We start from the raw sequence: 17140 nt of genomic DNA, 5'->3' as shown, positions 1-17140 counted from the left end.
GACCGGTAGTATTCAGAGAGCAAACGTGGAGGACAATTCTCGGAGGATCGAGGACGTCTCTGGGACTTGAGACAGTCGAGTTGGCGCGCCATCGGGCAGTAGCATTGAAACGATACTGTTAAAAGCGTTTCATTAGCCGGGCATGCTCGACGGGGTCATTGTTCGACGGATGACCAGTAGCGGAAGACGCGAAAGGAGAAACTACTACGAGGATCAATATTGGCCGGGACCGGTATTTGTTTGGGACGAAGCGGATTGCACGCGGCCGACACCGAAGTTGGTTCGATTCGAGATGGAACTCTTTCATTAAATCGAAAAACGTCCACCGTTCTACCGTGAAAGATCTCGAACCAGATCCTGGAACGGTGGATGCTACGCTTTCTTAGGGAACAGGTGCACTCAGAGAGTCGATTTTCTTGTCCCTCTCCTTTTCTTTCTTTTTCTTTTTTTTTTTTTTCGTTGCATAATCGGAACTTGTTTCAGAAATAGATCGGTGTTGTCACGGTAGGAAGGATTGTTCGGTAACGAGTATCCTTTTTAAATGCTTCGAGTAAGCAAAGCTTTGCTATTAAATATATATATAAATGAATATAGAAATGATATTTACATATGAAAATGAATATAATAAGATTTGGGAAGGGTTGTTTGGCAAAGAATATTTCTTTTAGACGCTTCTCGCAACACAAGCTTCGCTTTTAGATCTGTTAAGGTTGATATTACTTGACGATGACGTGTAAGATTAAATAACTTGATGTGAGTATCTTTTGAGTAATTTTCTATAAAAGTGTGCATTTTTTCTAAGATTCTTTTATATTGACGTTTATAGAATGACAATTTGACGATAATTAGCATTCGCTTGATATTTCAATAGGAAATGACAAGTATATAATAGACATATTAAATTATCCGTTGCTTACGAACGAAACAACGATACGAAAATCGAGTTTATTATTCCATTGCAACGTTAAGCGAATGCAAAGTTATTTAAATCGAAACGGAATTGATCTAGAGTTGTTACGGTTGCCGTCTAAATTGTTTTTCGTTGCAATTGAAGGAAGAATCCAATGCACGCTCTTTCTCATCGTAAAAATACGACGATAAATATTTAACAGCAGCGATTTTCCATATATTAATAATTCGGGTGGACATTATGCCAACAGATTCCGAAATATTCATGAAAATTTATAGCTGTAACGCGATATAATGGCAGAAAAATGCCGATGAATAATAAAAATTAATGGCGACTGTAAACTAACCCTGGTAGACCCGGGACTTTCTAAAAACGCGACGTTGCACGAGTTATGAACGAGCTAGATCTTCTCTTGGACCTCGTGGAATCGATGGAAAAGAGCAGAAAGAAAAATGACTATGAAAGTGTAAGAAATTCTTGATGGCGGATCGATAAATTTTAAGGAATATCGTTTATTTCGGGCATAGAATTGAATTTTTCTGACAAAATTCATATTTAGTTCCTTTAATGTACATATCTTTCCTGCTCTTACATTTTGCTGCAAAGTTTCATCTTCTTAGAATATAAGAATATAATATTGAACTTACGATATTAGATGTAGCGTTTTCTTAGCGATTTTTATTCGCGATAAAAGAATCACAAAAATGCTCTATTCGAATCGTGCATAACCATAGCAGTTTAGATCGGATTTAATTTCGTTTAATTTTTCCAATACTAATATTAATTCGTGTATCCTATACTCTGCGTAATACTGTAATATACAATACTTTACTACGTAGGAATTCAAGCGAGATATTCTCAAATTGAAACTAGCTTCGTTCTGACTGTTGTGCATATCAGTCAAAGATCAACGTTGCTGAATCTCCATAAACACTGATACTCTGGTACCAAAGAGAAGAAAGGGTACGTAATGTTAACCTGGTTCAAGATGAAAAATCCAAACATGAATCATTGTAAACCAATAATTCTCACTTCAAACCCCGTTATTCGTCGCCATAAAAGAAACCCCGAACAGCCCTAATAATCGATAAAAGTGCCAACCATCAAATATCCTCAGCATTTATCGTCGCCAACTAATACGAAAAAACGAGCCACCTGGAAACTCGTTTTACCCCAAGGTCTCTGGTGAAGATAAATCAAACCGGTGGACGGAATCGAACGTGGTAGATTCGTTTGCTGGAAAAAAACTGAAGCCCTGGCGAAACAGCGTAGGGTGGAAGGGAGCAATTGATAGGGATCTTAATTAAAATTAGGAGGTTTTGCCGGAACCGCCGTGTTACGCTTTCGACAATCGTTTCGGCTCGTCGTTCTCGATTTGCATAACAGTAAAGATCCCCGGGATTTCCCCCTTATGCACGGGGACACGTAACACGTGATCGTTACTTAGGCAATTTCATTAACCGCGAACCTACTTCCGGCGTGCTCTCTCGACGAACGATACAGCGCAGGGAATTGCGTCACGATCACGTAACAGAGCGTACATCTTCTTTCCAGACTGGTCTCGACGTCGTCGTCTTTCCGTCTTGTTACACTGTTCTGTCTTTGCCAGGATGGATAGTGGATTTTGCTAATTTCGTAGGAGGATCTCGACGCTCGTGTAAGTTAATAATCGAGAGACGTAACGAATATAATAACCGTGGGCGTGGAATATTTTCAGAGGCTACTTAACGTTGTAATTTATAGCAATCCAGGAAATTTACGAATCGCATTTGTAAGCTTCATGCGACTTGGGTAATCTGGAGTATCGCTGGTCTACACGATCGTCGAGAGTCTCTATCGAACGCGTTTTAAATTTCACGCAATTTGCGTAATTTCAAGCGTTGTTGGTGTTGGAAATTTTCGAGGATGTCGATCGGACGTGTCCCAAATTTGACGCAGTTTGAGTAATTCCGAGTGTCGCTGGCTTGGAGAATTCTTGAGAATTTCGATTCAACTTGTTTCAAATTTAACGCAATTTAGGTGTCTTCGACCGTGGTCGACTTGGAGAATTTCTGAAAATTTTATTCTGTAATCTATTGTGTAATCTAAATAACATCGAATGTTATTAGTTCGGTAAATTTTCGAAAATTTCCATTGAATTGCGAAACTTGGGACAGGTTGGCAATTTTTATTCTCCTGCTACTTTGGAAAGTATCCTTTTGCGAGGTGCTGAGGAGCTCCGCGATATCTTTTGTAAACTCCTGAATATTTATATTTATATTTACATGGTAAAACGACGGTCGTATGAATTATGGGTTAAATGTGACACTGCTTGGATCGTGTTTCGAATATTGCTATAATCAAGGAAATTTTCCAATGGATATTTCAATTTAAACATAACGTTGTGTAAGATTCGAGACAGATGGTCGACGAGAAGATTCTTTCGTTGAATTTAAGAGTAGGATTGACATGGAGAGTCTGGAAAAAATCAAGATTTATCAGACAAGTCAGGACTTTGACATCGTGAAAGCGATTTTCGATGCGGTATTACGTGAACGTTGATATTGCGAGATTTATTTCCAGATTTATTTCGTGATTTATTTCGAGATCATTCAAATGGTATGCCGTCTAATCGATTCGGCGATCAAAGGTACCAAGTGATTCTGCATATCTGTCATATGTACAAGCATATTGAGTACGTATATACTTATTCGGCAAATATATCCAGCGAGTGGTTTTTGACTCATCGTGACCGATGTAGTCACCGGGAAGAACCGTATCTTGACGTGGCATCGCGATTCTCAAGCCAATGAGGCCGTTAGGCAGACTATTTCCTTCGTGTCGGTCGTAACGGTGACACCGGGCTTTATTACGATTTCGAGGGGAATGCGAAATCACTTTAACTCGGTGTTACGATGTTGCCAGTGTAGACACCGTTGGAGACGTAAAATTACTTTGACAAAACACTGACAAGTCAGGAATACGTTATTTCTCGTACTGTCACTTATCGCTTGGAACAGCGACTTTCATTCTTTTTCGTTTCATTGCACAGACGAACTAATTAATATTTCATTGAAATTATCACAGTGCAAAAGTTTGCAAAAGCTTCAGAATAACTTTTTCGCTATAAATTATCAGGAGCCAAGTATGACGATAACTTTCTCTTCAAATTATTCGAAAACATCGTCAATTGGTTCTATCTTTGAGTTTCTATACGTTGTGCTAGTAATTTCAGGAAGCAAAATTGCTCTGTATCTCGAATTTTACCTAGGATTCGACGATATGGATTCTTGCAATGCGGAAAGTCACTGATATAGATTCACGTATCTTGCAAGTCCCAAATCTCTCGTTTCGTTTCGATTGCGTTCAGGATCGTTTTTCTCCTTTTCGGAAACGCAGACTATCTACCTTTACGACTCGAACGTCGCCGATATCTAATTCTGCCGTATCGGAAGTTATTCGATACTTTGTGTGGCCAATCATCGTGCATTTCTTTCCTCTGCTAATTTTTATCGATCTTATTCCACTATTATAATTTTTATTCATCGAATATTTCCGGTATGTCGTAGATACGCTGTCGATGAAAATAAAATTCTTCTTTGAATCAATTAAAACTATCTTCGAACAACTGAAATCTTTACTTATCGCTGTTTTCAGCAAACGCCTCTTGGAAAATATCTAGACTGGCTACGACAAGTATTTGTACCTCATTGTAATTCATTAGGTAAACTAATTAGTTAGGTAAAGCAAGATTAAATCTCGTGTCGTTTAGTAGTACCTTCGTGTCGCTACAAACGATTGTACGCTGTGAAAATGAAATGTAGGACCTCCTGAGAGAACGCTTTACCGAAGAATAAGGATATTTACAAATACTTTTCGTGTAGCCATTGCGTGTTCGAAGTAGATTTATTTCATATCCGAATTACGTCACGTTCAGAGTCAAAGAATCAGCCATTACGAAGAGTCGAAGAATACTCGCACGTAGTTTCCACTATGACTTCGAATAGAATGCAAAGTATATAGTTGGAGATTCAATGAACGCGTAAACCTTAGAATACCGATCGACGGTCACGCGACTATCGTTGGCGATCAGGACGGGGCGGTTGGCAGAGAAAAGATGATCTCCGACTCAGCGAGCAATAAAGGTGGTGGTGCGTCTGAAATTCGCGCGGATTCGAATTGGACGCGTTCCACCGCAGAGACAGATTAAATTCTTTCACCCGGAAGTTCAGCGTTTTTTAATTTCATTCCTGTTCCCACTGAGAAATATTACTTTTCTCGTTTTGCGTTCATCTTTAAAGCTTGGCGCTCTTTTTTTCGAAGTATTTAATACTCTTATTACGACTACGAAGTTTTTTTAATCTCACCTTATGAACCCAAAGTCCTTAACTTTATTCCTGAACGTTGCACTTCTGCTAGTACGATATTTATTCGATCCCATGTTTAAAGAATCTAAGTGAGGAAGAGTCTCGATCGTAATTTTTCGAGTCTGCCGGCAATATTTAAAGATCCAGTGTAGGTGAAAACGTTAAGTGAGAAAGGAAGTGCTGTCCGGACAGCTGTATTCAGAGCGGGCCGTTGGAAATAAAGATTCTTCGTCTGTTTCTCAATCTTTTACCGCGACCCTGTACGTGATCCGTTTACCATCGTGGAATCGGTAAAAAGTAATAGCAGTTTTACGAGTAGCGCATTCCGGATTCGTCGCGTTCTTGCTTTAGATCGATACCACGGATTCTTTTCGCTATATTCGTGCGAATTTTCCTAAACGAAAATGAAATTCGTCTCTTTCCAAAAGTTGATCCTAGTAACTAGTATGCTGATTTTTACGTGTTCATAGGAAATTCATAGAATACACGTAATATGCAAAACTATGTAAATTATCCAAAATATAGTACTCGTAATATTTGGTTAGTAAAACAACTTCTTTTTTTAAGTCATACTCTTTTTAGTCGCGTTTGTAAAGAAGCGCTAGAGTTCGCCTTACTTTTATTCTGGTTATTTTGTTGTATGCTACATATGTAAAATTGTATCTGTAATTATGTAACTTTTCTATAATAACTGAATCTTCGATTCTCTTAGATCAATTGTTCGGTTTCGTTGCAAGTAATTACACGTTTCTCTAATAATTAGCCGAAATTACCGAATAATTAGGATAAGATACGGGTGGTACGCACGAGATGCATCGAGTTAGATTCTAAGAACAAATGGGACAATTCCCTGGTAGGTCATAGGTCGCCGTATCTATAGATGCGTCCCGCTTCCGTTTCATGTTCGTCTTGGGACATACGGTTGCGTGCCTGCGTTAAACATAGTAATAAGGTACTTAACCTGATGTAATCCGTGGATAAGTTCTTCTAAGAATCTGTTTAATTACCTAGTTAATCCCCTGTTACATCACAGTTTAATTAACATCGACCTGGTGGTTAATACATCGCGTAGGAAAATTGCTCTTAAGAAATTAATTGGAAAATCGATTCGTTGCAAAGCGTAAGGGGAGAATTGTAGTATTGTGTATAAATCAACGTCGTGCGACGTTTTCATATAATTTTAATAATTTCACCTTCTTTTAATCGTTCTTTGTCGAAGACGTCGATAATTCCGTTGATTTCCACCAGTATCGAGTTTGTATGAAACAAGGACGGTTAACTTCTTTTATTAGGAGTATACTGTACCGTAAAAGGAGACCAGCCTATCAAGAGGAGACTGAAATACGGGCGTGAGCGAGACAATGCGTGCGACAATCGGCCTAGCAAGGCACGCAGACCATTCAACGACCAGAACTAATAACACAACTCGCGAGTCTGCTGGACACGGGAACCTCCCCGATGGGGAATTGGGGATTTGTGCAAGCAGTCAGAAGCTTCCATAATTCACGTCGTCAAGGATCGGGCCTTGCTCGAATCCCTTCGAGCAAATAATATCTTCCTAATTCGTTGCGACGTACCTATTCGTATTTCGGAGAAAATTGGAATGAGATTCGAAGGTAGCTACAGGTTGCGAATGAAAAGTAGGAAGGTAGCTAAAAAATTGGATCGCTGGAAGTAAAAATACGAAAGAAAGAATGCCAAAGATTAAAAGAATTAACACGAAGAATTAAAAACTCTGCTGGCTTACAATTAAATGTACGTGTGAAAGAAACAAAGTAAGAAGACCGAAAAGGGATTGGAGCGGTGAAAAGAGAAGCATAATAATTGATTTTTGAATTTCACGTGAAAATCGATTACTTACTAGTAATATATTGCGTGTGTAAATGAACAGCGAGCTATCGTTTCAGCGAATAAACTTCCAACATTGAAGTGTCTCTGTGTAAAGTAGAATCTGTTAGACTGTGTCGGTGACGGGTTCACTTATAGACTCAAGATGCATTTCTTCGCTTCTCGTTCCTTTCCTCTTCATGTTCTTTGCAACTTTTACTTCAACAGTAACTGGCAATCCCCATTGCAGTCACTGAACATTTACTATTACACTAGAAATTGGAACTGATGGATGAGCCAAGAACTCGCGAGAGTACCTATATAGAATTTGAAACCTTCTCTGCTGAAAAGCGTGAAAAACATGACCGTGATCGTAATGTACTTACATCTCATGACGCTCTTAAAAGCTTCGTAACTTTAACCTTTAACCTACTTTGCTGAGAAAACAAAAACTAACAACATTGAAATATTGACGTTAATATAAAAGATATTTCTTATCTCACTAACAAAATAAGACTATAACGTGATTTACTAATATCTACCAGTATACCTCCGTTAGCTTCTGTTATATTATATTATAATCATATATTAAGCGATACACACACATAGCAGAGAATACATCAGATCGTTTAACAATCTCCTCCTCTGTAAAGAATCAAAGATTCAACCTTTCACGCATACTTGTAATTTCCGTGCAATACAATGAATCGTATTAATACACGGAATCGTTTCGCGAACGTGATTCTCCTCATTCTTTGTGTCGAAACTCCAAAAGCGCGAGTTAGACGATGCTTTTGTCCGCCCGGAATGCTAATTATCGTCTTCGCAGCGTGTCTACCTCCCATGGAGTTCGACTAAAGCTGAGGGTTATAGCATGGGGTGCAAAACCATCGGAAATTACAAGAGGTAAAGTAGTATACCGTGCGGTACATAAGGGTGGATAGGAGAGCGGAGGAATCCGTGCTGACATCGGGCTATATCTGAACGTCGAAGGCTCAATTTCAATTTTCCACCCTTCGAATGCAGACTGCAGCTTGCAGCTTACACAGAGTCCGATCATTGCTTTCCACGTACATCGACGCACGTGTGTGTATGCCTGTGTTTGTGTGCGATCGACAGTCAGACGCGTTGGAATCTACTCGGGACAATATTCGAGGAGAAGGTTCTTCCTTAATGGCTAATAAACCAGGCCCCGATAAATCCTCTCTTGCCTATTCGCCTATTCTAATATTCTCCCACTCTCATTGTTTTTCTTCCTTTGGCCTGGCTCGTTCCGCATTTCTAGATTTCAGATTGCCTCTTTTTCCTCCGTTGAATATTCACTTCGTTTGGCCTAGCAGCCAATTTTCTTTTATTCGATTCGGCTCGAATCGTCCTTCCGGCTGTTCCGTTGTTTTTCCTTCGATACCACCATCATCCATTTTAGTCGCGCGAACGCTTCTCACCCTGGCAAATAGCGTTCTTGTTAGCTGCTGCTCTTGATGGGTTTCTTCGATCTCGTTTTTCTTTTCGCGCGGCATATGTTGATAATCGGAAATAATGTAGGATTCGGATACTACACGGTCCAATGGTCGAAGCAATAAATATTTATCATATTTCCCATAGCGGTGACATAGAATTTTCAAGGTGAATTTTAAACGTCGCTACTAATTTTGATAGAGGAGCTGATTTTTGTAAGTTGTATTTTTTACCGCAACTATGATTCTTTTTTCTGCTGGTTTTAATAGTATCGTGAATATTTTTCTCTTTCGTTTTCCGGTTATAAAATATCACTCACATAGCCGTACGTAGTAGTATATTAGTTTAATTGATTTAAGAGAGGCATTCCAATGATTTAAATGCCTTCCACATTGATTTGTGTAATCTATTAACAGGTTATCACGATGGAACGAACTTAAAAATATATTTCACCTTCGATTGCTTAGCTTCGCGACGTGGATGTATTTCATGTTATAAAACTCTGTTTGCGATGAAACACTGCAGAGAACATCAGTATTTCTTCGTTTCGATCGAGGAAATGATTTATGTTGTGTATCGGATCTTAGCGATACGAATAATCGAATATTTGTAGCGTGGTAGATCAACACGGTCCAAAAAAAAGTATGCTGAAAAATGCAAAAGAGGATGAACTAAGAAAGAAAAAATAAAAGAAATTGATCGTGTTCATAAGAACCGTCGTAATATTACGTTCTTGGACAGCTTTTTCCCATCGAACCTGCTTCAGTTGTTTTGCAAGCTAATGGCTCAACGAGACAACACAGTTATAAAAAATATAAAAATAAAAATGGTAGATAGGAATTAAACAAAAAATATTAGGTGACTGAAATATTGCCAGCCGTAGCGATTTTTTTTTCTTTTACTATCGCGAATGATACACATCCAGATATCTCTGTTATCTGTTGACCGAGTCTCTACAATTCATCCTGAGACTTTGATTAATCTTCTGCGAAATGGTCACGCGGGAAAAAATTATTTTGCTAGCTGAAGATTAAAATTTACGCCCGGTTGTTTATTCGTTGTCACGATACTGGATTGTATGATTAAAAAGTTATTTACGATGCCATGCTTGTTTGCTGTAATTTATCAGTTTCTGTAGGTATCATTCAATGCGATAAGTATCATTTCAAATTAAGAAACACGTGTCGTTCTGCGTCCTAATATTTAACACTAGAATAGTCAAGGTCATTAAAATAATGGATTTTAGGATTTTTACTTTTACAATTTTATAACATATTAAAAATTAGCTTTAATTTTATTGGGATAAAAATATGATCGGCATATCTCTTTGATTATAACTATCCACACAGAATAATATATATTAATGTACATTGAAGGTTCTAGCGTCAAAAGATTCCCAAAATCTCTACAAAATATACGATTTCCATACAAACAGAAATAAATTCGTATAAACGCGAACCTTTCTCAAAATTTCACCTAAGACGAATCATCATATTGTTACGGATATTTAGCAATCACGATCATAAGGACAGTCAGTCTTTATCGACATCCAAAATGTTGAAGTTGAGGTGATCGTCGGTGAAGGTGCCCACAAAAAATACTCTTGATTTTCAACAATAACGTTTATTAAACTCTTAACAATTAACAACAAATAACGATTAACCACGATTAACGATTAACAACGGTTAACGTTTAACAACGATTAATAACAAGTAACGATTAACACCGAACTCTCAAGAGACAATAACCCGTTTCTCTAATTGTGTTGGCTTCGCTTAACCTTTCGCACTTTGCAGCACGGGGCACAATGAGTCTTTTGGTTCAAAACCAAACAGATTTTTTCCTTTGTTGCCCCTCGATATCCCCACTACGCGCGCGTTTATTAGAAGTCCGCGACGGTTGCTGCGTATGCACTCTACCGAATATTCGGTGAAAGAACCGTAGGGATATCGATGGTACATTAGGCCTGTCGGCCTTACGCTTTGAAGGTATAGCGCTTTGTGTCGCGAAGCCGTTGGAAATTTCCGTGGTCGAGTGCTGCTACAAAGTAATTACTTCAAGAAAAATTCTACACCTTCTCTTTTGTATATCCGTGACCTGGAGACCATTTTTTTTAGTAAAACAGAAAATTCGAAATAAGGAGAGGTCTTTGCTCTTGAATATAAATTTTGTTTTGGGTTACAAGGTCTAGAAACAAAAGGACTATAAGTAGATTTATATTGCTGTTTCTTGTAACCTTTAGCTAGAGCTACAAGGTTTACTTTTTGGTAATGTCCTTTGCTATAAATATATGAACGTGCTCCCTGTCATAGCTTCTTTTATTGTATTGTAACACTGTAAGAGTGAGGATCTGGATCAGCATATACCTGTATTTATACGCATAGTTATACTTATTTCAATATATTTTTCTATTACAAATTCATCCACTGGTTCCTCTATCAGTCAACCTCAACACAAAATATTTGTTAAAAACAACGAGGCTGTCGTAACGTCAATTCACATCAGAGACCAAGCCACTGTCACAGATGAAATCCGACTAAACAAAGCGATAAGATAGCGAAATTCCAAGCGCCTTAGCATGAGTGACCATCGGGATAACATCCGGTCACTCTATCCGTTCTCAGAAATATATGATCGAAGCCTTTTGCCACTCCCACGAATAAAAGAATTTAAATACTCCCCCTAAAATCATCCAAGGCAGTTTTGAACAGTTACGCCTAGAGCTCGGAAGTGTATTGTAAACCAGAAGAAAAATAAAGTTTCTTTTTTTTTCTTAAATTTCTTTTTATTTTACGTGACATTTTTGGCGATCCGTGCCAGGATCCATTCACTTCAGTGTAAACGAAATCACGATTTCGGCGTACGCGCATCATTGAAGATTGAAGGATCAGCGGACCACTGCGAATCTTTGCTACTACGAAGCCCTGCAGCAACTTTCAACGTTCCATTACGGTGAAACTAGACGAGAGGACTACGGTCAGCGCAGAGCAAGCCTACGAATAAGATTCGGAATCTAGAACCAACCAGAGAGGAAACATCCCAAAAACATCCAACGGCCACAGCTACTACGGTAAGCTGGAAATCTGGATTCATTTTTACGTTACCGTGTGAGAAAATCAAGTTTCTCAAGCGTTTCGACTTCAAATAGTAACGATAGTTCAGACTCAGTAAGCTCGATTAGAATCATGTCCACATCACGAAAAGACAAAATCGAAACTATTGATATTGCTTCTATAACCGGAGCTATGGATAAGTTGTTTCGTGCCATACTCGAGCAAATCGAACTTCTTGCGCGACGTATAGAAGAAACGCAACGAATAGCCGATAGTGAAAACAAAAGACGTGCAGCAGAGATAGAACTATTAGGAAAACATATCTCTAAAATAAATTTAGAACATGATGCTACTACTGAATTAGGCTCCTTCGTTACCATGGACGAATCTAATACCAGTAATGTTCAGAGAAAACGACCACCTGTAAAACCTAACGAAACGGACGATATGGACAGTGAAGAAGAAGCAGTAAGTTGTGACAACCCCACGTACAATGCAAAAACCTGCCTAGACTTTATCCCTATACTCAATGGACAAGACGATATAGGAGTAGAAGGATTTATTAAACGGGTAAGAGAAACTCGAGCCGAATGTCGAGAAAAACGCACATTATTACGACTAATTCTAACGCAAAGAATCATCGGAGAACCGGAACGCAGTATCCGCCACACTGAAATCGAAAATTACGAGGACCTGTTTGAAAACCTCAGAAAATTTGTATCCGTGAGTATTATATCTAATGGAGCTCGTGATAAGTTGCAACGTACGCGACAAAATGTTAAGGAATCGGTACACAGTTATGTGAAGAGGTTCCGACACAACCTTAACGAGCTGATATACGCGCTTCAACACGAAATTCGCGATCCAGTACGTCGAGCAGTCGCCATAGATCTTGAAACTGAACGAGCGACCAAAGTTTTTGCCCTAAATTTAAAACCCAAAATAGAAATACGCACATCGGTTACAAAACCAAAGAATTTCCAAGAAGCACAAGATGCAGCTTTCAAGGCAGAGTTAGTTATAGGGGAAATCGAACGCAACAAAAAAATAGGAAGAACAATGAACCAACCAATTAAGTGAGCCAAAACCCGATTCCAAGGAACACCTAAACCAATGCCAAGAAACTTCCAGCAAGCTGAACGAACGCCACTTACCCAAAGAACTCAACTGAAATGTTTCAAATGCAACCAAATCGGACATGTCTCCAGTCAATGTAGACATTTTTAAACACCCAGCCAACATCCGAGACCACGACAATCTCGAGACGCGCAACATAGAAACAGAAACTTACGACGAAACGACGGAAGACCGAGAAAAATTCCGAGAGTTAACACCACACAGGCAAACTACTCACAATACCTTTGTCAACCCGAACCGCAAAGCGAGTATTTCTGGTCGACACAGGAGCAGGGATAAACTTGGTGAATCGTAACAAAACTGTCAACGCGATACAAAGAGAACCGAAACAAAAATTTTCCATGGGACGGAACGTATACGAAACGAACGAATACGTAACGAAACGAATTTTTGGACAAAATTACATTTTTCACATAGTACCGAACAACTTCCCTATTATCGAAGACGGAATCATTGGGCTACCATGTTTAGAAAAGTATAACTATTCAATATCCAATGACAAAATCCGACTAAACGACAAAACCATTTTATTTCAGAAACCAATACATTTAACTCCTGGAGAAAACAGAGTTCAAACAATCTATCTGGAAGACAAACCAACTAAAGTATGTTTTATCAACACTGGCGAACAAAACATTGAAATTTCTAACAATATTCAAAATTTTCGTGATGCTTCCAACGTATCAAAACTAAAAAGCCTAGTGAGAACAGATCACATTGAAAAACCAATCCGTGAATCCATCGAAAAGATTATTCTCCACTATATTGATATCTTTAATTTAGAAACCAACCTTTTGCCCTGTACTAATTTAACTCAGCACACAATTTCGTTAACCAAAGACAAAATTATTAACACACGATCGTATAGACCACCGGAATGTCATCGAGACGAGATTTCTCGACAAATAGGAGACATGTTGAAGAAAAATATTATAGAAGAATCCAAATCCCCTTATAACTCTCCGGTATGGGTAGTTCCGAAAAAATTAGACGCCTCAGGAAAACAGAAATGGAGGATAGTCGTTGATTTTAGGAAACTAAATGAACTCACAGAACAAGACGCTTACCCTTTACCTGATATAGACGACATTTTAACACAACTAGGAAACGCAAAATTCTTTTCCGCACTTGATTTATCCTCAGGATTCCACCAAATTCCAATGAACGAGAAATTTAAGAAATATACCGCATTTTCGACACCGCAAGGACACTTTCAATTCAATCGAATGCCATTCGGACTTAAAAACGCACCCGCTACTTTTCAAAGATTAATGGACAGAGCCTTAACTGAGCTTGTAGGAAAATATTGCTTTGTTTATTTGGACGACATAGTGATATTCGGAAAAACGATTCAAGAACATAACGAAAACCTCGCGATAGTATTTCAGAGACTCAGAGATTTAGGACTTAAATTGCAACCGGACAAATGTGAATTCGTAAAACCCGAACTACAATACTTAGGCCATGTAGTTATCCCCACAAATCTCAGACACGCCACTTAACCCTAACGACAAAATCGCTATGGACATCATAGGACCGATGACAAAAACCAAAGGCGGAAATCAATACATCCTTTTAATTCACGATGAACTTACGAAATATCTGATATTAGTCCCCCTTAAAACGTAATGAACTGAATCCATAATTAACGCGCTCATTGAACAATATATTTACATATTTTCGGCACCAAAGACGATCCTAACAGACCAGGGACAAAATTTTGTTAGCGATTTAATGACGAAATTTGAAGAAGCCTTTAAAATCAAACACATCAAAACAATTTCATTTCACCCACAGAGTAACGGATCTCTCGAAAGAACGCATGCCTGAATTAAAGATTTAATTCGTACTACATTGCACGACATTGACAAAGAATGGGACGAAGTATTTAATTTCATTTGTTTAGGATACAACACCGCGAAACATGAACAGGATTCTCTCTCTTTGAATTAACCTTTGGGCGAAAAGCTAACTTACCTTCCGCAATATCCAAATTCCCCACACTTACCTATGATGATATGTACTCACTTTGGCAAAAACAGTTGAATAAATATTGGGAAACAGCTCACAAAACACTCATTTAGAATAAGCAACGATACAAGCGAGACCAGAAGAGAAAGATTGTTAAAACTCAGACCGTGTTTAGGAAAGGAGACTTTGTTCTAATTCATAACGACCATAAAAGAGATAAGTTGGACATTGAATGGTTAGGATCCTACAGAATCAACGATGTGAAAACTCCTTATTACATTATTTCTATCGACAATGCTAAGAAAAAGATACATGGTAACCGATTGAAAACGTACTTTTTTCAGGATAATGCTGACCCTAGCACTAGTACTAATACTTTTAGTTAGTTGCCTTAAATTCACGTTGATAGAAAAGAGAAAACAGAACGTACGACTTCTTTTTTTCATTTACTACGGGTTTCTATCAATTTCTACGTGCATGTTTCAACTCTTATAAATTTGTTTATAATTTTGTAATGATCACAGTTTCTCTAGTACTTTTGTAGATTGAGTTTATTATTCTATCTAAAGTATATCAATTCAGTAATGTATTAAAAAGACACCTTCCAACGAGTATAGAACCAGGCATTATGTACACTTAAGCCCTAAAAGGAACGTAAGCGTGAAATATCACCGTTCACCTCCTGTATATTTCCTGTAAAATTGGTTACTTGTACGCATATAAGTAGCTGTGTTATGTATTTTCTAGTTGTACATACCAGAGAGAACGGAATTTGTATGTGTATGTATGCGTGTATGTGCGCGAGGAATTTTTTCAAGAACCCGATGAAAATTTTTTTTCTCATAAAGGATCAAGACAAAGAAGAAAAGTACACTTTTAACCAATTAGCGTCCATAAAACAATCTTGAAGAAAAACTAAGATTTCGGAGGACCAAAATCAATCTAAGGAGGGGGATATGTAACGCCAATTCACATCAGAGACCAGGTCACTGTCTCAGATGAAATCCGATTAAACAAAGCGATAAGATAGCGAAATTGCAAGCGACTTAGCATGAGTGACCATCGGGATAACATCCGGTCACTCTATCCGTTCTCAGAAATATATGATCGAAGCCTTTTCCCACTCCCACGAATAAAAGAATTTAAATACTCCCCCTAAAATCATCCAAGGCAGTCTTGAACAGTCACGCCTAGAGCTCGGAAGTGTATTGTAAACCAGAAAGAAATAAAGTTTCTTTTTTTCTTAAATTTCTTTTTATTTTACGTGACACTGTCAATGGTTTCAGTCTCGCCCGAACAATCGATTCATTTAACATACCTACATACGTATTTAAATACAAATACAATTGCAAATAAAAAGGGACACGATCGACTATAAAAGAAATCGTAACAACGTTATCATTTCTCTCCATTCTCGACATTTCGAGTTCTTTTAACCGAAGCTGGGCGAGGATTTATCAGCTCTAAATAAACCTAAATCTTCCCGAATTTCTTGTAAGAAGAACCAGACCGACCTGAACTTTGCCTGGAAGTTCTTCCAAGCATAGTCTGGACAGGATTTATCAGTTCTAACCGACTATTTCAACCGGCGGCGAAGTTTTCCGCCCGCCTATACGTCCTCCATATTATTCGTGAAGAAATTACGCGGATTTTCTCGAAGAAAGAGACGTCGGGATACATTCGTCACGGTCGGACGTCCGTTTGGCCGAGAAAAGTCGAATGGCCATATTGAATTGCAAAGTTTTCACGGGTTTTCGGACGACTGGCAATTCCGCTGCGGAAGACGGACGACAATTGGTTCGACTCGGTTCATTTTCTTACGCGAACCGGCTGCCAGCCAGCGCCCGGGGAAATTCCACTCGAAAAGAGGGAATAGAAATTTTCTCTATCTATAGGAAAAACAACTTTGTCACGTTCACCGCCAAACTACCGTTCGATTTTTATTTCTCCTGTTCCGTCGGAGACGCTCCAGTATTTCTCCACTGCCGGTCACTTGTCGTTAGTGATAGAGTTTAGGTATACAGAAGATTTGTCTCGTTTATTTAAATCGCTCCGCGTCAACGTATTTTACGTACATTTGATTGGATTTCTCGTTTGCTTTCTCGAGTATGTTTTGTTTATTCCATAAATAATTTCGTTTCCTATTTTGCAAATATCAAATTTCTAAGGTAAAACAAAGAGTAACTCGTTGAAACTAATATCTGACAATTAGCAGAGTTACAAACGGTATTGATATAGAAATAATATTTGAACTAATGCAACTGTATGTAGACGATATGTGACATTTGATACGAATTGATTTCTTTCAGCTCATTTTCGTTTTCCGATTATTGTATTCTAAATCTGTTTTACATTAAGTGAAACAGATGGTTCTGCATAATTGTCGCACGGACAATTATACCATTGTTTCGCCTGCTATTTTTAGAAACGTATCGTCG

At 38.4% G+C, this 17140-nt stretch overlaps 1 protein-coding gene across 3 annotated transcripts in view; it reads left to right on the top strand.

The window, feature by feature from the left end:
• The window catches only part of LOC138185086 (von Hippel-Lindau disease tumor suppressor), a 98793-nt gene that overhangs the window by 6509 nt on the left and 75144 nt on the right, over positions 1–17140 (top strand). The window contains exons 1-3 of one of the 3 annotated variants that reach the window (XR_011174522.1): positions 10869–11661; positions 11710–13206; positions 13268–13355. The exons of 1 other annotated variant lie outside the window; for it this stretch is intronic. The gene's annotated coding sequence lies outside the window, so the exon portion shown is untranslated. Of the gene's footprint in view, positions 1–10868; positions 11662–11709; positions 13207–13267; positions 13356–17140 lie in introns of those variants that run through there. One more of the 3 variants, XM_069123732.1, reaches the window with a different exon arrangement.

This window comes from Bombus flavifrons, chromosome 11 (genome assembly GCF_040668555.2).
Source record: "Bombus flavifrons isolate JBK064 chromosome 11, iyBomFlav1_principal, whole genome shotgun sequence".
Taxonomy (NCBI): Eukaryota; Metazoa; Arthropoda; class Insecta; order Hymenoptera; family Apidae; genus Bombus; species Bombus flavifrons.
Note: the sequence above shows the minus strand (reverse complement) of the source record. Positions and strands in the feature narration are given on the sequence as shown.